The 26,924-nt window shown below is 31.0% G+C and overlaps 1 long non-coding RNA gene across 1 annotated transcript in view; it reads left to right on the top strand.

Annotated features, from left to right (window-relative positions):
• LOC147812090 (uncharacterized) overlaps positions 1-22,929 on the top strand; it is a 44,254-nt gene extending 21,325 nt beyond the window's left edge. The window contains exons 3-5 of the long non-coding RNA XR_015432896.1: positions 665-836; positions 15,959-16,030; positions 22,607-22,929. This is a non-coding gene — a long non-coding RNA (uncharacterized LOC147812090). The remainder of the gene's footprint in view (positions 1-664; positions 837-15,958; positions 16,031-22,606) is intronic.
• Positions 22,930-26,924: the final 3,995 nt, after the last annotated feature.

The following is a 26,924-nucleotide window of genomic DNA, read 5'->3' as shown; positions in this document are numbered from 1 at the left end:
TATATATGTAATACAAAAAGTAAATACTTTTGTATTAATAAAAGAATTAAATCTCTTTCGTTTTCATAAAATGTCTTTGTTAAAGAATAAGCGTAGAGAGATTCTATTTTGGGAATTCAAGGCTGAAAACATTCCATTGAAATATAAATAGATTTATATTTCAAGGGAAGAGTTATTTTTAGAATCGTTCCCTCGTTCACTTCCATATAAGGAAGCAGAAATGATTTTCCTTAATGCGTAAGGTTACAAGGAATGTACGACAGTGTGCCTTTTTACCTAAAATCTATGTTGGTATAAAACCTAAGAACGCATAGTTTTGCGTGTCCTTTTTCATCATAATGTGATCCTGATAAGCTGTGCCGGAATTGTCCGGAGTCTTGTCCATTCCCCTCCCGTAGGGAGCTTGGACGCCAACTGTTAGCAATGCCAGCCTACATTTAATAAACCTGTTTAGAACGTCTGATGGCTTATGACTGCAATTATTTCAAGCTAAAGACAACACTAATAACAGGGTTGGAGCCCTGTTATTACATATATATATATATATATATCCCCTCAAATAGGTTGTGTTTTCCCATATTTATTTTGAGTTTGGCTTAATCAAACATTGAATAATCGCTGTTATTTTATCTTTCAATAGTAAATTATTAATTTTATTTTCCAGGAATTAAATGCCGTTTCTAAGCTTATCAAGGCACCTGATTAATCTTGCACAGGTGCCCGATTGGACTCTCAATATAGCGCCAGATGGAAGTCATAATTATGCTTCATCGTTCACGCTGCGGTGCCTGATGGCTTTGCTATGACGCCAGATGGTTTTTGCTATAGCGCTTGGAGTAAGTACACTTTGTATTGCTTTATTTAGTTTCATAATGATCTGAAATATTTTTAATTGTAAATATTTAAATTTTCCGTTCATCGCAACATGACTATTACAAACTCGCCTAATCTTGAATTTTTGAACATTGTAAGTTCTTAGTGTGCCGGTGCTTCTTGAAAAAGATACAGGAAAAAACAGGAATCATATAATTCTAAATTTAAAAAAATTGATAGATAGATGCATTAAAAAAATAACGGGACTCCAAAAATAGGGCCAGAAAATAAAAATGAAAAACATATGAAAATACCAGCATTGAAAAGCTATTATGAATTTTTACATACAATTGAAACTGTTGATTTGGATAAAATTTCCTTAATTTGTTTACATTTCTGATTCTTTCTTAGTGAGAAAATTAGGTTTATCAATTTCAAATGACACGTCAGAAAATTTCTTTAAAATTTTGTATAGACCAGAATATGGTGAACTTAACTTCCTAGTGTTAGGATAACGGAATTCTTCGTAAATATTACAAAATCATTAACTTTAAAATTTGGTTCCAAAAAATGAGTGTCATAACGAATTTTGATTTTCTTAATAAACTTTTGGGTATTTCCAGCAGCTATTTTTCTTGCTTCATCAACTGGAGGATGAATATTTTGATTTACAAGAGAATCACAAGGTAATTTTCCATACATTAAATAAGCAGAAGGAAATTTAGTTACAAAACGAGGGGTGTAAATTTTGTCCACGGAATTTTTTAGAGTTTTCATTGATTTTACATCTTAACCTAGAGATTATTGTCGCATTAGATTTTTCAACTTTTCCATTTGTTTGCGGAGGATGAGCTGAAGTCAATGGTTGTTTAACATTATAGTTTCTAAGAAATCTTCTAAATCTAGATGCTGTAAATGCGGCATTACGATCACTTGAAATTTTATCTGGAACTTCAATTTGAAAAATTTGTTATAAACAATTTGTATATGTTTCAGTTGTTATACTTTTTGAAGGAAAAGTCCAAAGATGTCGAGTAGCATGATGAATAACTAAATGCAAATATTTTTTAGTTGAGTTGTAATAGTTGAGCCCTCCGACAGTATCAATTGATAAAATTTCAAATGGTTGCTCTGTAACAACCCAAATCTTTTTTGGTGAGATTTTTTGTTAACTTGGCAAGTTTCACAACATTTAACATAGTTAGAGATATCAATTAGGCTTATAGTAAAAGGGTGAGATTAAAGCTATCATTTTTTTAAAACCAACATGACCAAATTGAATATGAGTTTTTTCTAATATTTTTGTTCTTAAAGAAAATGGTATTACTATTTTATGCAAACCTTTTTTCTTAATCGTTTAGGATTATTTAAATTTAATTGTGCTTCTTTAATTTCCTCATGGGTCACAACTGGATTATTATATCAAATAAACTAAAAAATACAGAATATCTAGAAAGCATATCAGCTTCATGATTATTTTGACCCTTTTTACTTCACAATCATACATAGATAGTTTTAAAGACCATCTAACATGTCTACCTGTAGGATTTTTTATTTTCTTTAACCAAGTCAACGCGGAATGATCATTATAAATGATAAACTTATTTCCATGCAAATAACAATGATATTTATCTAAAGCATTAATAATAGCTAAACATACCAATTCAGTAATAGAATAATTTCTTTCGTGTTGAGATAAACATGTGGAGTGAAAAGCTATTGGATGCATTGAGCCATCTGGATGTTTTTGTTTCAAAACAGCAGAAATTGCTTCTGTTGAGGCATCAACAAACAAATGAAATGGATAATTAGGATTATACAAAGTTAAAACAGGCTTAGAAATTAAAGACGATTTTAATTGATTAAATGAGGTTTCGCATTCTGCAGTCCAATTCCATTTAACATTTTTCTTAAGAAGATTATTAAGTGGCAATCTAAGTTCTGCATAATTCTTAATAAATTTATGGTATACATTACTACTACCAAGAAATTGTTGTAACTCTTTAACATTTTTTGGAGGTTTTAACTGTCTAATAGTTTCAATATTAGCATTTGCAGGTGAATATTGACCTTGTTCTATTTCATATCCTAAACATTTTATTTTAGTTTTAGAAAATTGACATTTTGAAAATTTAAGTTTTAAATTTTCAGTTTCACATATCTTGAAAATTTTCTCTAAATGATCTAAATCAGTGTTTCCCAACGTGGGGCCTACGCCCCACCGGGGGGCAATTTGATTGTTAAGGTGGGCAATTCGAAAATGGACTCAACACGAGTTTAACCCTTTTGCTTCCAATGCCAATGATTTAAATGCAATGCGAGAGAATTTAATAAAACCGTCAATATCAGCATTTCTTAAAATGGTTCTCGAGAAAGATGCAAAAGCTATGCCACTCAGTAACAATACTGTTAGCAGAAGAATAGACGAAATGAGTGAAGATATTGAAAAACAACTTGTTGAATAGCTGAAAACTAGAAAATTCTCAGTGCATATGAATGAATCAACTTTGATAGACAGTGTGGCAGTATTGATAACTTACGTAAGATATACTGATAAAGGGCATTTTGCTGATGACATGTTGTTCTGTAAAAGATTAGATATAATAAGCTAAAAAACTTAGACACCAAACATATATATAATAAGCTAAAAAACTTAGATGTCAATAATATACCAATGAAAAATATAACATCTTATGCTGCAGATGGCGATCCTAATAAAATGGGCAAGAAAAATGGCTGCTAAAAATTGATGAAAGATGAGAATCCAGGAATGATTTTTGTGCATTGTGTTATTCATAGGGAAAACTTGGTAGCTAAAAACAGCTCTGTTCTAAATGAAGTACTACATTCAGTAAATGAAGTACTACATTCAGTGTATCAATGCTATTAAAACTAATGCCAAATGAGAGTGTCTCTTCAAGCTATTTTGTGAAGAGCAAAATGCAGACCATGTGAGACTTTTACTTCACACTGAAGTAACATGGCTCTCTAAAGGGAACTGCTTGAAAAGATTTAGGAAACTGTTTGATACTCTTGGTGATTTTTTAAGTGACAAACCTGAAATGAAGTATCTGTTAACAGTCGATGATAAAGCATTTGTGAGTTATTTAGTCGATATCTTTGAAAAACTAAATATGTTAAATAAGCAACTTCAAGGAACAAATAAAACTCTTGTGGTTGCAAAAGCGAATATATTGGGTTTCATTATTAACAACAAAAACTTTGAACAGTTTTATTGGTTCCAAAAGTGTGAAGTAAATGGTACCGCTTTACTTGTTATTCTCGATCATCTGAAAATTCTTTCGGCTGATTTAAAAGAAAGATTTTCGAGTTTAAATCAAATTGATTTTCCTATATGGATGATGCGGCCAATGTTAGTGGATTTGTCTGATATATCAAGAAGAACTCGCAGAAATGCAAAATGATGAGTCAGTTAAAATTTTATTTAATATAAAAGGAGTGATGGCATGGTTTTGTGTGTCGAAACAAAAATCAAATACCCAAATTCAACCAAATATGCTAGAAAACTATTGCTAACGTTTCCCATCTTCATATTTAGCTGAATGAGGATTTAGTGCTGTAAATGATTTACTGGTAAAAATAAAGAAATCAGCTGGATATAACACAATTGTGAGACTTGAGACTGAAGCTAACCAAATTGAAACCTAACATAAAATCTCTGTGCACCAAGCATCAAGCGCACGGATTTCACTAAGTTAAAATATTAAATTATTATAGAAAATCTTTATTACAATTATTTCAAATTTGAATTTTAGTTTTTCATTATATGGTCTGAAAATTTACTGTGTTTCGTTAACAATTCCCCAGTGATTTCTTCCTAAAACCTATCATTTAAGTTTCTTAAGCGAACAATTCAATTTTTTTAATATTTAAAATTATGTATATGTTACATAGGGGGCATAAGAATTTTAGAAAGGCTTAGGTGGGGCATGGCACAAAAAAGGTTGGGAAACACTGATCTAAATGTTCTAAATAATTATCAGAATAAATGATAATATCATCAAAATAGTTTAAAGCAAAATCAACTTTATCTTTTTGTGAAATTTGACGAATAGCTCTTTGAAAAATAGCGGATGAATTTTTTCAACCAAACGGTAAGCGTAAAAATTCATAAAGGCTAAAATTGGTTGTAAATGCTAATTTTTCAGTATCATTTGGATCTATTGTTAAATTCCTGTAACCACATTTTAAATCAATAGTTGAAAAATATTTAGCGTTAGACAATTTATCAATTAAATCATCAATTCTAGGTACAGGATCAGAGTCAGTTTTGGTTATCTGATTAAGCTTTCTAAAATCTACACACAATCTGGTTTTATTACATTCATCTTTTTTGTAAGCAAGAGTAACTGGGGAGGAGTATGGACTATAGGAGGGTTTAAATATGTTAGCTTTTAATAAATTATCAATTTGATTTTTAATTTCAGCATTATCTTTAACAGATACTCTATATGGGCGCAATGATATAGGCAGTTCAGAAGTTAACTATACTTTAACAGGTGAAGTTTTAAGTTTGCCAATATAAAAATTATTTTTGGAAAATACATGATCATAACTAGATAAAAGATAATTTAACTTTACCCTATCCTCTTCAGAAGTTACAGATATTTTATCCTGAAATTTTGAGGGTCGGTTGAGCCTATGCTCATGAATATTTAAACTATTGAAATTTCTTTCATCATAAAAATTATTAGTTTCGATATATCTATTATTAATACAATCATTTGCATTACAATTCACATTTTTAAGATCGTTTTTATTCTCATTGTTGAAAAATATATTTGTATGATATTTTATTAGCACTGTAATAATTATTAGACTGAGAAAATTTATCATAATATGTAACATCTTAAAATTTTTGAAAAACTCTAAAATTTTTAAAATCAATATGTAACTTAAATAATGATATTTCATTAAGACCAAGTATAGCAAAATTAAGAGGGGTGTTTATAAAGGCGCATGTTATTACTTTTGCAATGTTTCCTCTTTTAACACTTACCTTTTGGAGGTTTCCCTTGACATTTCCTTGAAATTGAGAAATTAAAATCCTATTAGAATTGAATAATTTTCTAATTTTGAGCACAACTTAATAACTTCTTCAACAGTAGATGGAGATGCTATACTCAGAAAATTACGAAATTTCTCTGGTACGCCTGCTTTGATGGATTCTAGCAACAGCTCTTCATCTATGTTTAGATCTTTCGACGCTTTCCGCTTCTCTGTAGCATATTCTGAAAATGACTTTTTTGGAGATGGCTTCATAGATAGAAAAAGTTCATACTTATTTTCTCTAGAGAAAATTTTTCTTGTAGTTTTTCCTCGAATTCGGTCCATTCCTCAATTTCTATGCATTCATTTATGTAGAAGGTAAATAAGTCTTTTTTCAGGAATTCAGATATGTTATTCCAGTTTTCTTCCAAATGTAGTATTTCACATTTTTTTAATGAAATACTTGATCCAGTTGGGGAAATTATTTTTATCCTCACACGGAGAAATAATAAAGCTTGCTGGAACGTCCACCTGTGTTTCTTCAGAATCTTCGTTGAATTTTTCTGTTTCTTAACTCCCAAGTCATTAAAATAAAGTTCTAATCGGTGATTAAAGGGAAAAAAATACTTTCCTCGCTTCTCTTCCACACGCATTCTAATCCAAGGTTATGAATCATTTTAGAAGAGAAAGTCGATCATCAAAATATGTATTCCATTGTTAAATTAAATATCATTTTCAGTTTTCAATAATAATTCTTCGCGACAGGAAACTATCACTGCCGACTTATTTGTTACGCTTTGAAAGCATAAACATAGTAAGTTCGTATTGTGGCCGGTGCTTCTTGAAAAAGATACAGGAAAATGCAGGAATCGTATAATTTTATTAAAGTTAGGGCCGGAGGCCCACAAATGAGAACATTACATGTTGGTGGATAGATAGAGAAGAACACATTTGACCTTGGAAAGAGGGTTTTCATATCATTCTGGGCAATATATTTAAACATTTATGTCTTAGTAACGTGGGACTGATCAATTTCCTAAGCTACTAAAGACACATCTTCACATTTTCTGAGATAATTAGATCAATATTATTACTTTCTTTGTGGGAAAGGTTTTAAACGATTGCGCGTAAGATAAATGCTCTATTTATGGATTATATTTAATATATAATTGTTTTAACATTATATATATATATTATATATATATAACAACCGTCGTTGAACAGCAGACCTAAATTTTGAGTTTACGGCTACCAATGTTCAACTAGCCTTGCAATTTTGAACCCAATCCAGAAGACAATGGAATTCCTGGATCAGTATCCTCCAGAGGCATTGATTTGTTATGGGAAGTTGGAGGGCTTTTTGACCCCAACAGATTTAACATGTACCAGGCACCATTTAATACACTGTGGGGGGGGATTCTTCGGCCATCTGGATTCTAACTCCCGTTCTCACGAGCAAGAGTCCAACGCCCTACTAATCTAGCTATACCGGCCCAAGAGTAATGTATATTTTATAACCGTCGTTGAACAGCCAACCCAATTTTGTGGGTTTACGATTACTTATGTTCAACACCGTAGCCTTGTAGCCGACAAAACTGTAATTTTGTACCCAATCTGGAAGACGAGGAAACTTCTGAACCAAGTATCGGGAGAAATTTTCTTTCGCAGAGGATGTTTTTATGGAGCTGACCATCAATTTGCGTTACATGATACAATTAGATACAAGATTATGCTCAGCCTGTGAAATTATAATGAGAAATATTAAATTTTTGAAAATAAACAGCAATTGCTCTTCTAAATAAAAGATATAACATACAAATATTTGGTATTTAGCCTATACTGCTGAACGCAGAATATTCATTTCGAACGAATAATGGAAGAATCGTCTGCCGAAGACAAAACTTAATTCGTTTACATCCATCTTTCTTGTTTTCTGCCCTGGAAAAGGTTTATTCGATTAACAAAATAATAATGAAGATAAAACAAATTTGTGAAGGGTCCGATTAAAAGAAAAATCATTTTGTGAAGGGTCCGTTTTTAAGTTAAAATATTTTGTGAAGGGTCCGTTTTCATGTAAAGATATTTTGTGAAGGGTCCGTTAACGGACCCAGATTTCTTCTAAACAGACCCCTGAGTACTGACGTAAAATGTCATCAGTGGTAGACGGATCGTGGTTTAGAATCACCTTACCTTTGGTCTAACCACTAGCGGTTTCATGGTTTTCCTCTCCGCATAGCGCAAATGCGGGTTAGTTCCATCAAAAAACCAAATCCTCCCAGAAAGGTAGTTTGTTTCAATGCTTGATTCAGGAGTTTCCTTGTCGTGTGGGTTGGGTCTGAAATTACAAAACTTCAGAGTTGAATATTGATAGTCCTAAACTCAGAATTGGCTCATCTGTGCAACGCCAGTTATAAAATAAAATTACAGCAGAGTTAGGAAAATGAGAAAGTAACATCGCCCTTGATGCAGGTAGTTTCTTTAGTTGTTTTAATTGTTATGAAATCTTATCTCTTGTTTGAAAGTCTATCAATAGTTTTAAATGCACATTCTAATAGGTTGATAAAAAAATAGAAAAATTTCCGTGGAAATGTTGAGAGTTCCGTGGAAATGTTTTTTTTTTTAACCAGCATTAACTTTTAAAATCTTTATATTTAGATCTGATCAATAATCTATTATTTGTTTTGTAATAATTTGATTGATATTAGAAAATAATTGAAAGTTAAATGCCGAAAGAAAAAAATGGAAAGCCGAAATGCCGAAGGAAATATATATATATATATATATATATATATATATATATATATATATATATATATATATATATATATATATATATATATATATATATATATATATATATATATATATATATATATATATATATATATATCATGGTGCGTAGCGTTTTTAAAAAGAGCATAAAGGTGCTTATTTTCAATTTTCGTTTTTTAAAAGCCCTTAATGGTACTTTTTTTATTGGTTGTTTTTAAAAAGTGCTTAATTGTCCTTTTTCGAAAATGAGATTTATGAAAGGGGAATGTCGATTTTCGTCACGTATTATGTAAAAACGTGCTTTTCATATTTTTCTATTCAGCGTTTTCAGAATTCACAATCAATTTCAGTGTACCGTATCGTCAGTCCATAACGTATGAAAGCGCCAATCATTTTACAGGTTTGGTGAAATGCTTGGTGAGTCCGCATGTGCGTCTAGTGAGCTGGGTTCGTTGAGATTCTAGCACCCTGATGTGCAACTCTGCTGCATTTTGCAAGATATTCACAGTTTCAAGCTTTATTTTCCACCCTCTGAAATCGAACCGAAAAATCTCTTGATCAATTTTTAATGGCTAATCAAGAAAAGAGTTCTTCGTCAAAATCTAGTTATTTTATCATGATCTTTGAAAATTATTTTGCACTTTGTTAATGTGCATAGTGCTTAAAAATATTTTTTGAGTGCTTAAAAAGTACTTAAAAGGTGCTTATTTTTTGTTGAAAGATTTAACTACGCACCCTGTATATGTATATACATATATATAGCCCCTTTTTATTGACAGTTTGTTTCAACATGTTTTCAGATGTAGCGTAGCTATTCTTGTTTTTAATTGATGCAGTAAACTACAATTAATGACAAAAAGAAACTTCTCAAAAAGTAGGCAGATTTTTGATTTTGTTACTTTGCTGATAGATGAAACTGGGGGAAAAGGCAGGTGGCCCGTCTTTGGCGCATCCGTTCCAAATAACAATGAAGCGGGAATTGGGAATGACAGAAACAGTAAATAAACCTGCAAAAGTAAAAATTTCCAAGAAAAAGCTTAGCAATAAAATGCATATAAAAAAAGCATAGCAATGATTGAAGAATAAAATTCATCTGGAAATAAAATAGAAATTGAAAAATTCATATCAAATGTAAAAGATAAAAAAAGGAACAAAAATAAACAATGAAAGAACAGAGATAAAGCTGTGAGCAGTAGTTGCAGAAATTTGAATATTTTATGTTTAACTAGGAGGCTCCATTTTCCAAAAAGTTATTATATTTCATTCTAATAGAGAAACTTAAAATTATGAGAAAAACCATTCTGAAATCAAACCTATTATATCTTATTTTCCCTTAAAACATGATGTTGTAATAATATATATAATATATTTTTTTAATAATAATTTCTTAAAATTTATAACATCCTTTTTGAACTAAGAATAATATTTTTATAAAAATTTCGAAGCAAAATCATAATTAAAATGCTTATAACGCAACAAAAAAAAAGTGGAAAGGAAAAAAAGTGGCTACCAATAAATCTACCTCTAGTAGACAATGGCCACCCGATAAATTTCCCAATCTTTTTTTTATTTTTTTTATAGTAATTTAAAAAATTTTCTTATCCAGGATTGCGTGGATTAGATTTACTTTGATTTAACAAAACTATTTAACTTGAATATTGTTACTTTTCAAAAATCTTTAAATATGTTTGTTACAAAGCTTTTAAAAGTAAATAACTACAATGCCTTTGAAAATAACTTCATTTTCTCTTTTGTACAATTAAATTTCTTCATTTCTCTCCTTTTCCTTATTTAGATTTTTATTTTGAAAACTATTACAAAAATATTTTGAGAGATGAACTATTAATCTATAAAAACTAGATTTTTTTAGAAAAAAGCGCTGTTTTCTCAATAGTTTTACAGTCAGTTTTATTGCTTTGCATATTAACTAGCACTTAGTTACTAAATTAGGTACTAATTAAAAATGTTTCAACGCACGGAACTCCTGTGATCTTTTAACGGAACGCCATTTGAGAACCGCAGCTCAAAAACTTTTCGACCCATTTTGTTCAATTTTTGCATTTTGCCATTTAAAATTACACTTTTTAGAAATAATGTAAACATTTTTATTACAATTTAAAGTTTATTTTTACTAATATTAAATAAAATATTAATAAATAAGAAATACGTGTGAAAAATCATTTGTAGTTTATAACTATGTTTAGTTAAAAGAATTTTAGTACTTTGTTTAAAAATATTTCGATTCGTTTAAAAAGTTCTTAAAAGCTCTTTATTCGTCAAAAGAAATTATTATGACGATAAACTCATTTTAGTCATAAAATGTAGACAGGAATCAAATTAGGATGAAGTAAGGTGTACTGAATAAAATTTAAGCGCTCTAGTCAATCGGAAAGTTGAACTTTTCATCATAACTTTCTATCCTTTAAGGCAGGGAAACAAGTTAACTAAAAGGTAGTAACAAAGTTATTCTGTAAAAAAAAACCTTCAAAGAAAATTAACATTTTTGATCAAAAAGAAATTTACATAGATTAGAAAAGAAATTTAGATAGATATTGTTTTATTCTAAACAACGGTTTAAAAATACGAGATAGAAAAAACTGTTTCGAAAATCATAAACCTATACAAAATCATTTGTTTTAATAAAATAAAGTATATAAACTATATGATTGAAATTGGTTTTAAAATGTTTTGAAATTGAGTTTAAAATGTTTTTCTAGGTCTGATCTTTGTCAGCATTTTTTAAAATAGCAAAGAATTTTCAACACATTTTAATATTCTATAGGAAAATCTAATTGTCGAAATTGTAAGTAACATTAAGTTCAAATTTTATTTATCGGGGATTTTAAATTGGCGACTTTAGATTGGAACATTCCAAATATGAAATTCTATTAAGATTATAGCAACCCTAGAAAACCAAAACAGAATTGAATATTTTTTAACAAATACATACCTGCCAACTTTCACTCTTTCCGAATATGGATTTTCAGAGTGGTTGTAAAACAATAAACGAAAAACAATCTGACTCAAAAATATATTTAAATTTTGATCCCGTTGAAATTCGCTTGTACAAGGGTTATTATGCTTTCATATATTTGTTGTAATTATTTATATGTAGTGGTGGTCAAACTCATTTATAATTATCATTATAATTCAAAAAGTTAATTGGAATAACCTGAGTATTGGTACCACTTTAAATATGAAAATAAAATCTTCCGGAAAATCCGGAAGAGTTGGCAGGTATGCAAATAGATTAGTATTCTCTCTCTCAGTGGGTAATTCTCTTTCACTTCGATGAATGATAGTAGAAAAATGTTAAATCTGCGTTTATTACATAATTTTTTTTTAATCTGTAAGCTTATATTTTTTAAAATTTGAGAAATTTGAAAGCAATGGTAAGGATTTAACAAAATAAGTTTCAATTTTCTTTGCTATATATAATATATAATTTTTTGTTTCCTATTTCTTTTTCTTTTCATTTATTTTATAGTTTTGCTTATATTTGTGATTTAATTGCGTTTTCTTATTAGTTTTTTCTTTAATAATGGTATTTTTTAATTTATAAGAAAAGTTGAATAGTTATAGTTTATTATTGGTTTTTGAATGGTTATTATTGAATAATTATCACGTATTAAATGTTGTAAATTTATTCAATCTTTATAAGGTTATTTTAGGAAGAATAATTTATATTAAAATATTTAAATTTGTATAAATTATAAACTTGTAACTGCAGAACAAAGAATTATGTTCTCTTTTATATAAATTCAGGTAAAAATGGTATGAATTGGTGACGAATACATAATTACCATCAATTAGTTACAAAAGTGCAAATAGTGTATATGCAGCTAGCACTGTTATTATATGAACACAAAATGTAATATATGTTGTGATTTTAATAGTTTTAAATCTGTCTAACTTCCCAATTTTAGGTTTTCTAAAAATTTCATAGTTTTTAAAATAGCTCATTTCAATATTAGTCAATATATTTTAAAATAGATTAAAACATAATGAAATAAAATCTGGACCCGTTTACGGGTTTACAACTGTCATTCAATTCCGCATCGTTGAAATAAAGAACCCAACCCTGAATATAAGGGAATTTTTGGATCACTCATTGGAGCAGACTAACATTCTAGGAGGACCTTTTGATGGAACTAACCAGGATTTGCATTACAGCGGGAGGGAAAACACGAAAAGTGGCAAGGAGTTCTAAAATATGCTCCATTTACCACTGATGATACTTTACGTCAATATCGTGATCGATGAGACAAGTGCGGTCTATTGTATAACGTGGAAGAGAAATCTACGGAAACCTCTAACGGCTAGCTCGATGTCTAAGTGATTCTAACCTTAAACTGTCTACCATAGAGTTATTATACTACAGAGCCGTAGTTATTACGACATTATTAGCTATTATAATATGGAGCTCTATATAATAGCTGATATAATATGGGGCCCTATAATATAGCCCATGTAATATGTGTCTGCATATAGTTTATATAATATGTAGCATTATATTATGGCCCGTATAATATGTGACCCTTTACAATAAATAATATTCTCCCCCGCACTACAGGCTATTATAAAATGTTACTCTATGCAATAGTCGGTTCAATATATGTGTCTTACACTACGGGCAACGTAGCCTTATATACAAGTTTAACCATAAATATACAAAGTAATGAGTGCAGACGATATTTTAAGTTACTCAGACTCAAAAACGTTCTTTCCCTGAGTAAACGTATTTTTTGTTGTTGTTTTGGATAAATTTTGAGATTTTTGATCCTCAAAGTATGGGGATAGCCGTAATCTGAAGAAGAAAAAAAAATTGTCTCAACAGTGTGAACCCGAGAGCGGTCGAAAGTTAGAATATTTCTACGTTAGTTTTCATTATTTTGCCGTAGTGATATATTCACATCGTAGTGATATAAAACGTAGTGATAAAAATAATGGTTTGAAAAAAACAAGGGTTTGAAATTTGAAATAAATAAAACTTATTCGAAAATCGCAACCATTATAAATTCATTTGTTTTAATAAAATGCATCATTATGTTTTTGACTAAACGATTTAAATGCATAATAAAGCATTTCGTTCTCGTATCTAATTCTGATATATCTCAGTTTTTTTAAAACTGTAAAGAACTTCACAATTTATTTTAATATACTTAAAGAAAATCAGGAATTTTAAAATTCCATGTAGCAATTATAGTTCGTTCACCAAGAATTGGCACTTGGCTCCACCTTCTCGTTCGCAGAGTTCATTTCAGTTCGGGGGTGTAAGAGGAGAAACATCTCCAAGTTAAAAATTGAGACAGCTGTTAATGCGTGCCAAACGCAAACAGTGATTCCTTTTTCAGTCACTTACTTCGCTTTATCATCAGATATTATACCTTTCGTTACTCTAGCTAATTAAATATATTTTAAATTAAAAAACTGCTATTTTCACAGCAAAATGTCTCAAAAAGAACAAACTATTCACTCAAAAGTGAGAATAATCAAATTTATGAAACACTTAATGTTAAAAAAAAAATGCACATAAAGATTGCGAAATAACTATTTTAGTCATACGATCGCCAAATAGCAATCTTGTTCAGGTTTGTTCACAATCATCTCCCAAAAGTAGCGATGATGAAGCCACGTGATGAAATTATACTTCAAACGTTTTCAGCTAATTTTAAGTTGGTGACTTTAGTTAGGATCATTCCAAATAACAAATTAGGGGGAAACAATTTAAGATTATAACAACAATAAAAAACCAAAGTAGTATTCTCTCTCTTCTAGTGGAGTGGTTAATTGAAATTCAATGCATTCTAAAGGTATTGATTTGGATTTATCTTGCAAGTTTTTATTTTTATTTCGACATTTATATCTAAATATATATTGTTTTTCTTTTCATTTTTTTATAACTATGTTTATTGTGATTTAATTGATTTTAGGTTTTTAGTTATTGAAAGAATTTAAGTTATTGAAAGTTGTTGGAAATTAAATTATTGAATGTTGTTAAGTTATTTAATTTTTTAAAGGTTATTTTAGGATGGATGATTTATTAAAATGTTTGAATTAGTATAATTATAAAATTATCTTGTAACTGTCAGAACAAGGATTTTATGTTATTTCTATATTTATATCTAATTAGAAATTGTATTGTTAACAAAGAAATAAATACCATCAATTAATTACATAAGTGCAGATAATGAAGTTGCAACTAGTACTATTAATGTAGGATTTTAATAGTTTTAAATCAGCTTAGCTTGCAAATCAAATTTTAAGTTACTTTTGCAAAGTTTAATATTTTTTAAAATGCTAATGTTAGGAAAGTTTAGAAGAGAATAATTTTTTTAACCAGTCCCTTTACTTATGTAAAAAAAATCACTGTCAAAACAAATTACTTCTAGATCAAAACCGAAAAGGCCGACGTAAATTCGAATTTGTTATCTTCACAATCACTTCAAAAAAATAAATAAACATGTGAACTTTGACTATTATTTTTTCCATTAATTTTGAGTTTTCTTCATTTAAATTAATTAAAAATGACTTTTTTAAACAACTGATAGATTGAATATCTCAGATCATATTAAAATATCTAACATTAAAAACTTTTAATGGAATATATTTCCGAAGGTTTCGAAGTCTTTGTTATTCTCTAACTTAAACGATGTAAAGAAACATTAATAGTGTGAAACCTAAAGAGTAAAGAAAATATTTCGGACTTTGAAAAGAAAAGTATAATTTAAAAAAAGAATGGTTACAGTAAAAAGAAGCGATATAACTTTATAATAAACAGTTATTAGCTACACCTGACTAATAGCTTATTTCTTTATTATTTGTAAAAAAAAAGTATTTGCATAATTAAGTCGTCTTAGAGAAGTAGCGAGGGGAATAAGATAAATATCCACATCAAATTACACTAAATTTGTTAGGACATTAGTCTAAATAAATCTAACTTTTTATGCGTATAAAACACTCCTCTGTTTCTAGAGGTTGTGATCTTGCTCCTTGCAGAGAAAAAAATTTATTATTATTATTCAAAAAAAAAAAAAACACGTTTTGAGTTTAAAATATTGAAATACAATTAATATGGCTACAGTTTGTAAGTTTTGTAAAAGTTGAAAGGTACATTTCAAGAAATTTGTCTTTTCAGAAGATGTAAGATTTTCCACGTTTTAAATTGGATTTGATAAGATTTATAAAATCAAAAGTTCAAAAATTGATATTTTGAATCCTATTCCTTGAAACTATGATTTTAAATTAGAGAACGGCAAAAACAAGGGAGAGCTGTCCCTTTACTTGCGACTGCTCTGTTGCGTCACTAACTCTGATTTTCTTTTTTGATGTTCAGTATTCTGAAAAGCATTTTCTATTTCAGTTCTCGTGTGTGTTGTCTTTGGTTGCGGATAACTTTATGTGGTTTGCGTGTCTCATATCTTTCATTTGAATGGTAAGTAATCTTTTAATTTTCTGTGATAACTTATTTTTTACTAATATTATTTTAACTAATGCTATTCTGACTATAATTTGACTTATTGTTCTGTTTTTATATTTGTGTTAAGTCTGTTTTTTAAAATACATTTTATTCTTTGAAGCTTTTAAAGAATTGAGCGTATTTTTTTTCTTCATATGGAAATACATTGAGTTTTTCGTGAATACATCTTTAAATATTAGGATTTATGTGACATTTGACATAACGAGTATTTATATTCTGGATTAAAGAAAATTTCCAACTTTTCTAGTTACTATAGTAATTTTTTTTATTATTAATTTCCGTCCTCGTTTTTTAGTTTTTTTCCCCACTAGAATTTATGTCAAAGTTACCAAATGCGGTTTTGCTATCTGAAATACACAGTATCGTTTGGGTTCCGCGTAGTCTCGCTACTTCAAGCTTTCATGCTATTTTAAGAATATGCTATTTTTGAAAATTTAATCAAATTCAACTAAGAATTTAAAAATTTGCTATTTTTAATACTTTTTGTCATCCTTACGCAAATAAAAAAATAATTTGATTATAAAATTCGTTTTAGATTTCAAATTTTGAAATTTATCATTATTAATCTTGTTAAAAACACTGATATAAATTATATTTTTTAAGTAATTTTTCCTATAATTATTTTGCGTTATACGTAATCTAATAACTTTTTCTATTTTACCGATTGATTCTTTTAAAAAAGCGATTTCACTTATGCGCTATAATTACAAAAGAGTAATAGACAGATCGAAGAAAAAACTGAAAAATCTTTAAAATTGCTGTAGAAAATGACATCTCCTGGTATGCTAAAATTTTTATTGAAGAAGAAAAATGAAGCACAATTAGCGATACAGTGGTGCCACTGAATAAGAATTTGATTGAGCGGTAGACGGATCATGATTTAGAGTCCCTTTGCCGTCAGCCTGACCATGGGAGATATTCGTGGTTTTTCTCCCCTTGTTACGCAAATGCGGTTAGTTACATAAAAATAGTCCTCATCAAAGGCAAAATTCTCCCAATACTTGATCCAGGAGTTCCCTGATCTTCTGGAATAAGTTCGAAACTAAAAAGTTGAACATTGACATTCGTAAACTCAAAATTGAGTCAGCTGTTCATCGTAGGTGATAACAGCAGAGTTTGAGTTGCAGTGGTTTAGGATATAGAGTTTTCCTCCCAATGGAGGTGACCCTGGTTTGAATCCCAAGGTGGCTGGTTGATACGAATTTTGCACCTGGCTCGCACCGAGTACAGAACTGACGTAAAATGTCATCAGTGGTAGACGCGTCGTGGGTTAGAACCGCCTTACCTTAGGTCTAACCATGAGAGGTTTCCTGGTTTTCCTCTCCGTGTAACGCAAATGCGTGTTAGTTCCATCAAAAATTTCCTCCCCAAGATTAATTTGTTTCAATGCTTGAATAAGGAGTTTCCTTGTATTCTGGGTTGGGTCTAAAATTACTAGACTTCAGAGTTGAATATTGATAGCCCTAAACTCAGAATTGGGTAATCTGTTCAGCGCCAGTTATAAAATAAGCGCCAGTTAGGAAAATGAGAAAGTAGCATTGCTCTTGATGCAGGTAGTTTTATTAGTTGGTTTGATTGTTATGAAATGTTATCTCTTGTTTGAAAGTCTATCAATAGTTTTAATTGCAATTCTAATAGGTTGATAAAAATAGAAGAATTTTTGAGAGTTCCGTGGAAATGTTGAGGGGTTTCGAAAGTTTTTTTTTTTAACCAGCATTAACTTTTAAAATCTTTATATATAGATCCGATCAATAATCTATTATTTGTTTTGTAATAGTTAGGTTGATATTAGAAAATAATTGAAAGTGAAATGCCGAAGTAAAAAAATGGACTAATATTTAAATAGAACATATAATTTTTTCAATAGCAATATATTGAACTAAATTATGAAAAGAGCATGCATTTATGAAAAATTGATGATTTCCCACGTCGTTGTTCAATTCACAATATAATTATCATTTATAAAGAAATATGTTTCCTTAATAACCATTTTCAACGTTTATAGCAGTTCTTTTGAGGTTTTATTTTTAAGAAAACCATAACATGTCTTGAAATACAAAGAAGAATTACTATTGCCATTAACTGTTTTAATGGAATTTGAAAATACATAAAATCAATTGTAATTCATAGAAAAACAAAAGTTTTATCACTTACAAGATAAATTTTAACATATGCTAGTGAAACCTGGACCATATCCTGTAAGGATGAAGCTATGTTGGGTACCTTTGAGAGAAAGGCTTTGAGAAGTATTTTTGGAGGAATTAAAAAAAAAATAGTGTGTGGCTTAGAAGATCAAATCTAGAGCTTTATCACTCATAAAATGAACCTGACATTATTAACTTTATTTAACGACAAAGAATGAAATGAGCAGGCCACGTTATCAGAATGGAAGAAGACTGTACCACAAAACGAGTTTTCAATGCCAGACAAGCTTGCACACGAAAAAGAGGCTGGCCTAATTTGAGATGGATAGATGGCCAAAAGAAAGACCTTTTGGACACAAATGAAAAACACTAGCAAAAAAAAGGTTAGCATTGAAAAAACTTCTTGAGAAGGCCAAGGCCCACCTTGGGCTGTCGAGTTGATGATGATGATGATGATAATATGGCTTCACTTGATTAAAAACTTCACTTTCTTTAAAAACTTATAAATTAAAAATAACTGTCTGCATCTTTGAAGCGTTCAAAAACATGGCGTCCCTTTTTTAAACTTGCCAATCGTGTATGAAAAGAAACAAAAGTGATTTAAAATATAAAACGTAAAGTTGCGAACAAAAATGGAAAAATAAAAATTAGTAACAAAATTAGAAAAACCACAGCTGAGAGAGAGAGAAGGACAAACAGAGCATGGACCACAGTAACAGAGAAGGGTAAATCAGGGTAAAATGAATTTCCACGCACTTTGGTGAGGACCTGTTCTTGTTGTTGCTTATCCTCACTGTCTGACGGAGTCGGACAAGATCCACGAGTCCGTTGACTGAAAAGAAGTCGAAGACTAGGAGAGGATGATCTAAGGAGATCCTCCTTAGAGAGTTCCATGCAATCCAAGAGGTGCTCAGGAGGTGCATTTGGCACTTGGTGCAGGTGACGAAGGCTTTCCTGCCCTCTTTGAAAGTGAGGCACTTGATGTGACCGCTAACAAACCTTGATAGAACAGTCCGGGTACGTCTGTCACACGGGAGGTCAAGGGACAAACCTGGTTTTGATCCCTTGTACCAATTATGGGTTGGGGGTGTTTTCCACTCTTCCGAGATTTTTAGAGTCGGTAAACGTTGAAGATATGAAAGGGTTTTCCTCTCCAAAAAAATCACAATGCCTTGGATTTCAAGGTCCGAAGATTGGACAATTGAAGTGTCAATACTTTGATATTTAACATTACTGATGAAAAAGGCTAAGCCTCCTCCACCCTTGGTTGATCTATCAGTTCTATAAATGTCGAATCCCTTGATCTTAAGAGCTGAAGTTTTCTTTAGTTTAGTTTCCTGTACAGCAACTACCTGAATGTCTCTGTTAATTGCAATTTCTAATAGTTGGTCCAATTTAGTTCTCTTCCGGAGTGGTCAAACTGTTTATATTACACTGTAATATTTTCAAGGTTTTGAGTCTTGTGGAGACTGTCGTATACTTATCGATCGAGGCCCTGATTAATCTGCGCGACGGACGATGCAGCATCCATATCAAAAGTCAACGAAGTCATTGGTGAGGGAATGTGCAGCTTCAGTTAGTCCAAGGACCGGATCACCAGTAGGTAGAAGTCTGTCTTATTGGCTCCTTCACCCACTAATATTTAGCTGGGCACAATGGAATGGCCTTCACGTCTTGGGTGGCCCTACCAGGCGTAAACTCCCGACGTACTTCACCCATTCCGCCCAGATCACCCTCCCGCCAGTTAACGATATTAGGTGAGGACCTAATGTCGTTAACAAGGAAATCGACATTCATGTGAATAAAACAAAATTCCAGGGTATCAAGATAAGCTGATGTAACTGAGGTGGAGATAATTTTTGCCGAAATTGAATTTATGCCGAAGATTCCAACAATGTGAAACAATTAATGATTTTTCGAGTTCTTGATAACGGACATATCTGTCGTGTTCCTTAAGCCTGAATTTTAAACCGCATCTTGTTTGCCCTATGTATAGTCAAAGTCGCACTGACAAGGAATGTTGTGAATACCCCTGCGATTATCAAAACTAATAGAATCCTTAAGAGATTTAATTTTTTTAAAAACATAACTTAAAAAATTACTTAAAGACCAAAATGGAAAAGGATATTAGCAATTTTAAAAACAAACTAGCCGCGCTTTAAAATTTAGACGTTAAGAACACTATAAATATGTTTGTTATCAAGAATTCGAAAATGCAATTACTGCGCATTGATAGAATCTTGGGCATAAATTCAATTTCTACAGTGCCAAAATTATTTTCACTCCAATCACGTCAGCTCATCTTGACTCCCTGGAATCTTGTTTTAGTCACATGAATGTTAATTCCCTTGTTGACGACATTAGTTCCTCACGACCTCTCCCTATCTTGGAAAATGCATTTTGCCCCTCTCAGCCACTTTGTTTTTTTTCTGTCTTTTTTTTTCTCTTTCTCTTGGCTACTCTAGTTTTTCTAGTTCTGTTTCGCATCTTTATTTTTCCATTTTTTGTTTACATATTTTACGTTTTATATTTTAAAACTACTTTTGTTTATTCTCATTCACGCCTGCCAAGTCTTGAAAGTGGGTGCCTGCTTTTGTGCGCTTGAAGCGTGTCGACTGTTATTTCCAACTTGTAAATTTTTGTAGCGAATGATGTTTATAGTCAAACAATATGGATCATGGGATTATTTATTGAAGATGTGGCTTATTTTACTAATTTTCAATTTTCGTACATACAAAAACAAATTACTAGACTAGATATAGTTCTCTGAGTGCAAAATCAACTGACGGACATAAAACCAAATTTTTATAAAACGATGAAAAAATTTCGTTTCTCTTATCAGGGGTCTGTTTAGGAGAAATTTGGGTCCATTAACAGACCCTTCACTAAATATCTTTTCATAAAAACGAACCCTTCACAAAATATTTTAACTTAAAAACGGACCCTTTACAAAATGATTTTTCTTATAATCGGACCCTTCACAAATTTACTTATCTTCATTATTGTTTTGTTAATTGAATAAACCCTTCCCAGGGCAGAAAAAAAGAAAAATGCATGTAAACGAATTAAGTTTTGTCTTCGGCAAACGCTTCTTCCTTATTTCGTCCGAAATGAATATTCTGCGTTCAGCAGTATAGGCTAAATACCAAATATTTGTATGTTGCATCGCTAATTTAGTTGCTGCATTTGCTGTTTATTTTTCAGACTTTAATTTTTTTAATTCTAATTTTACAGTGTTGAGCATAATCTTTTATGTCTTTACAATTTAAAAACTCATTGAAAAAGGTTTTTTGCAATAACGGACCCTATTTGCACAAATTCACAAAAGCGGACCCTGGTTGAAAAAATGTGACTTAACATTTATTTTATATTCACAAATTACGAGTAATTTTTTCACAATTTTACAAAAACGGACCTTTCACAAAATGTCTGGACGGACCCCTGATATATGATAAAGCGTTAAATTTATTTATGACTACTATCGTTCGGAAAGTATTAATTTTCCTATTCTTATTATCCCTATTTATTTTCAATGTACACTCTGAATCCGCCTTGATTATATTTATTGAGTAACTTACTTGTGACTGCAATAGTATCTGCGAGTCTCCCTCCAGCTAGTTAGTTCACCGTTGAAGCCTGCGTTTTACTGTAATTAAGCGCTCTATATAGCTAGAGTTTCTGGAGGCTTTGACAGTTACAAATTTTGAAGTTTTAAGGATTGGGTTTTCGAATCCAACCAACTCGATACAGTGTATTACTTTAAATAATTTATGCTTCTTTACATTAAATTTGTATGGAGTCATAGGATTAAAGAAAAATGTTTATTTTATATATACATGAAATGATTAAAGCTAATGAGGCTGAAGCTGGACCTTTTTATTTTTAAATCTAAACATAGGTTTTTAATCTAAGCATAGGGTCAAGGGGGAATCGCACTTTTACCAGCATTATTAGATATTAATTTGAGCCTTGAGTGGAGTTGTATAATGTATAAACATATATTTATAAAAATGAGTTATTGTTAATTTTTTTTTTGTAATGTAATATTTATAATATAAAAGTTGTTTTTTTTTAATTATGTATTAAAAATATAAACAGTTATAAAAATATTTTCTGAAATGTTTCTTGAAGGTTCAGTTAATTTAAATTTGGGATCTTTATCTTTAAATAAATCAAAAGAAAAACAAATTTAAAAGAAAAGAAAAAATTTCTAAAAAAAAAATCCGTTTTTTTTATACCTATCTCAGCTTATATTAACCATTATCCAGCTATTCAAAGTTGAACAGTTTTTTTATTGGTAATGCTTGTTTCGTTCATTGGTATTAGTCTTATTATTCTTTATATATTCTTTAAATTAATTTGTAATATTTGATCCTGTTTCTTTCAGACTGCAACGAGACTTTGTGGATTCATTTGGAAAACTGAATCCGGAAATGGATGCTGAACCCGGCTGAGCTGAACCCGGAAATGGATAAGTACAATTTTTTAACTTTTTTCTTTTTTGTTAAATGTTCGGCTATTATGTAATGTAAAAATATTTAAAATATTCACGAAAATTTCATTTTCCCCAAAAATGTTTTTTAGTAATCATTACTGTTAATTGATGATAAACTATATTGAATCTTCGTGGAGGAGTTTTTGATGGAGCTAACCCGCATTTACGTTACATGGAGAGGAAGACCACGAGAACCTCCCATGGTTAGCCTGACGGCAAGGAGACTCTAACCTATGATATTTCACGTCATCAGCTGAGGATATTTCACGTCAGCACTGAGATCGGTGAAAACCGGATGCGGAATTCGTATCGATTGGGATTCGAACCCGGTTGCCGCATTAGAAGGTGAATGCTCTATCCCCTGAGCCATCGCGGCGCATGGATGAATGTTAGTGACAATCAGAAATTTTTACCCCTTACAATAAATAGGTCATTTTACTCCCTCCGCCGCATGTTTCTTTTGGATTCCTAATTTTCCTCCGCTGACAAAACTATTAGGGCAATTTTTTCCGATATTTACATTATTTCCAGGGTTATAGATCGAGCCGGCGAAACAAAGTAGTGTGAAATATGTAGCTTCTCAAGTTTTGCCCCGAATTAAATTTCGTCCAAGGTTTACGAACCTATACTTCAATCGGGATCAATTAAATTGTAAGGGACGTGAAGTTATTTGTTATTATATGTAAGTATTATCATTGCTTGTATTAATATTTTGTTATTTATTGTTACATTAGCGGTTACAAATAAATCACTTTTTGGTTTTTCGGGGATAACTATTTATATTCTGAACAAATTTACCCAAGTATTAACTTACCATCAAGTAACGGGCAAGAGTCTACCGTACTTTCGAAGATTCGTGGTTTATAATTTTGCTCGTTTTCATACAAATGCAGCTAATAGGGCTCGTATTATTATTCATTTTTTGTTTTGTATTTTCATGTTTTACTAGTTCTTTAAAATTAAGAAACGAACGCAAAACGTACCTAGACTCAACAGAAAAGTACAAGCTTAAGAAAAAGTACTCAACAAATGTCTGGCTGTAACCAAGGACTGTCTCGTCTTCAACTTCCTCAACTGTTTAAATTTTCCGCAACAGCTCTTTTAAAATCTCAAAGCTCTGTTTATCGGCAAATTATATTTACACAAAAGGAATCCTGGTTGACCTCTTGCTAGCCAGCTAGTCGTCAGAACTCCCGCTCTTCTGCTGTTCCAATTGCTGTGAGTATTGTCAGCTCCAAAATTCTAAATCCACCAATAAGAATCATAGCAGACGATTAGTCCAAGGAGGTTTATGTATGAAAGATCACTCCTAAATAAGTAAAATAGAATTGCAAAATTAAAGGAAACTAAAATGAAATTGGCATAAAAACGCAATGTGATCTACAAGGAAAAATTTGACTCAAAAAGTTCCAACTAGAGAGTTTTACAAATATTTGCTTTGTTTTTATTTTGTTTTGTAACCGGAGTTGAAAAATCGACCCATTTTTAGTTTTACGACTATGCATCTTCAACTTCGTTGACTGTTAATTTTGAACCAAAACCAAAAGGCGAGGACATGGATAAATCAAGTATTGGGACAAATTAGCCTTCATAAATCTTTGATGGCACTAAACTACATTTGCATCACAAGGTGAAGAAAACGACAGCCTCCTACGGTGAACCAGAATACAAGAAGACTCTAAACCTTGATCCGTCTACAACTAAAGATCTACATCAACACAACGAGCTGGAAGCGGAATTCGAACTGACTAACCACCACTGGGATTCGAACCTGGGTTACCTCTTAGAAATTTCAATGATCTATAGGGGAGAGTGGGGTCAATTGTAACAGGGTACGGTACGATTGTAACAGAGCAAAAATTTCGAGTGTCGGGTTCTAGATTTGGTTCCTAGGTGGCGCACTAGGTGTATTTAATAAATCTACATGTACGCCCCTGATGGCAACCATTTTTATGTACTTTTGAAGGAGGTACATCACTAAAGATATTTTCACGCTACGCAAGTACTTTTCTTGGTATTAGAATATTATATTGTAGCAAAGTAATTTTGTTTAAACAAATGAAAATTAGTAACCGAATATGTAAGTGGACACCTTAATTAACATTTCAATAAAAAAAAGATTAGTTTTGCTAATTAACTAGCATTGTTTTTAACAAATGAAGCTGAAATGGAGTCTTGGGGACAATTGTAACAATAAGTAAAGGGACGATTGTATCAGCTGAAAATAAATAATCTTATGTTTACAAACCATTACTTAACTCTTTAAGAACCACCAATAGTTTCCTATATCACTTATATTATGTTGCATGTGCATTATTTTATTTGTCACCTTTCACAGCATAAATTAAAATTTTTAACCCCTTAAAGTTAAAAGTTTAACCCTTTAGGTCTCTGCTCATTATTATTTTTACTCCTAAAATATCACTTCTATTCTGATCAATAAAAAAATATATCACAACTATGATGGTATGTATAATTAACTTTGTTTTAGATGAATTTATGAACTGTTACAATTGACCCCGTAAGTGGGGACAATTGTAACAAGTGCACGACTGTCAAAAATTGTTAATAACTAATATGATAACATTTAAAATCAGGTATTTATTTATTTTTTCTGGTAGAGGATAGTCTACTTTACTCGTCTGTCAATTAATACTAATAATATATTGGATTTTTTGTTAGGTAAAAATAGTTAAGTAAAAAATGTTACAATTGACCCCACTTTCCCCTACCCTGATCTCGTTTACTTCAGATTGAAATCAATAACAGCTCTATGCCAGGTGATACAAATACCCTGGGTAGAAATCCCTATTTGAAAGGAGAATAATGAGCTAAAACACAGCTTATAGGATTCATAAGTAGATTCAAGCTTAATATGCATGCTATGGAGTGCATCTGGTGCAATGGAGTGCTATCATGGCTTAGTGCACCCTACAGAAAAATGCCAGGCTAAACGAAGTCAAGAAAACCCTCAAACTTATTGCGAAATTACGATTAATTGTTTAGTAGCATCCCTTATACAACCCTGATCTCTCTCCAATTGACTCTTATGTATCTCCATCCCTGTACAAATATTTGGATCGTCAATCGTTCATCTGTGACAAAGATGTACAGAAGACCGTGGAAAACTGGATCCACCAGCAACCCTGAGTTAGTACGCTGATGCCATCTTGTGTTCTAAGCGATTATATATAGTAGTACTGCTCTAAATTAACTGTAATAATAAAATTAGGAATAAAGTTTCATTAAAAATAACTGTAGTTTCGTTTCATTTGGTGCACCTTAACTAGTCATAGCATTATATATCTCATCGTAAAAGTTTACTGAGCAGAATAAAAAAACGTTATCCCCTGAAAATCTTTTGGTGATTTATTTTGACCGTTATTTTATGAAACCTACCACTCAGAAATTTCAATACACCTCCGATTACATTATTTCTTGTTTTTCCATCATAAACAAAGCGCAATTCGGTATGTTGAGTAATAAAATATTCACCCCGGATAACTTTTGCTTTCATTATCAGATTTTCAGAAAGCAAAATTCTGTCTTAATGGTCGTAAAAGTTGAATTCAAATATGCTAATTAATTAGGAACTTTCAACTAAGTTTTGGATTCAGTTACAAAAATGTTTTCTTTTAGTAAAAATGTCTGTTTTTCGACGGAGTTAATTTTTTTTATCATGAAAATAAATGAAAACTGTTGTTGCTGTCTAACAGTTTTAATTTATTTCATTGTACATTGGTTGTAGAAATGGTTAGAACTGCCGTTTTTGAGCGTAGCAGCTGTGAAACGAAAAGTATTTATTTGCATCAAAACTACTCAAGTGATGTTGTTTGGGCGTAAGTAAAGAAAAACTGGATTCAAGAAATTGTGGAAAGAATTTTTTAAGCATGAATTTATGTTCCTACTGCAAACGATCTTATATATCGTTCTTGCATGGTTCCATGGAAAGATTTGTCGATTCTGAAAAATTATAAAGTACTTATCTGTAGACAATGCTAAACAAATGGATTAAAAACTATCAAACTTTGTGACCATGCCGCTGGCTGAAGACGCTGTGTGTCAGCAAGAAAAACTCTTAACGGCATGAATGGTCAACCCGTAAATTCACAAGGATTACACCAATGATCAGTTAGGAAAAAGTACGTGGATAAATTATTGAAATATCATATGCTTTTTAAATTATAGAGAGAGTTCTGCAATCGTTTGT

The sequence above is a fragment of the Parasteatoda tepidariorum genome, chromosome 4 (assembly GCF_982258835.1).
Source record: "Parasteatoda tepidariorum strain Cologne lab strain chromosome 4, Ptep-v5.0, whole genome shotgun sequence".
NCBI lineage: Eukaryota > Metazoa > Arthropoda > Arachnida > Araneae > Theridiidae > Parasteatoda > Parasteatoda tepidariorum.
The sequence above is the reverse complement of the archived record's forward strand: the minus strand, read 5'-3'. Positions and strand labels throughout refer to the sequence as shown.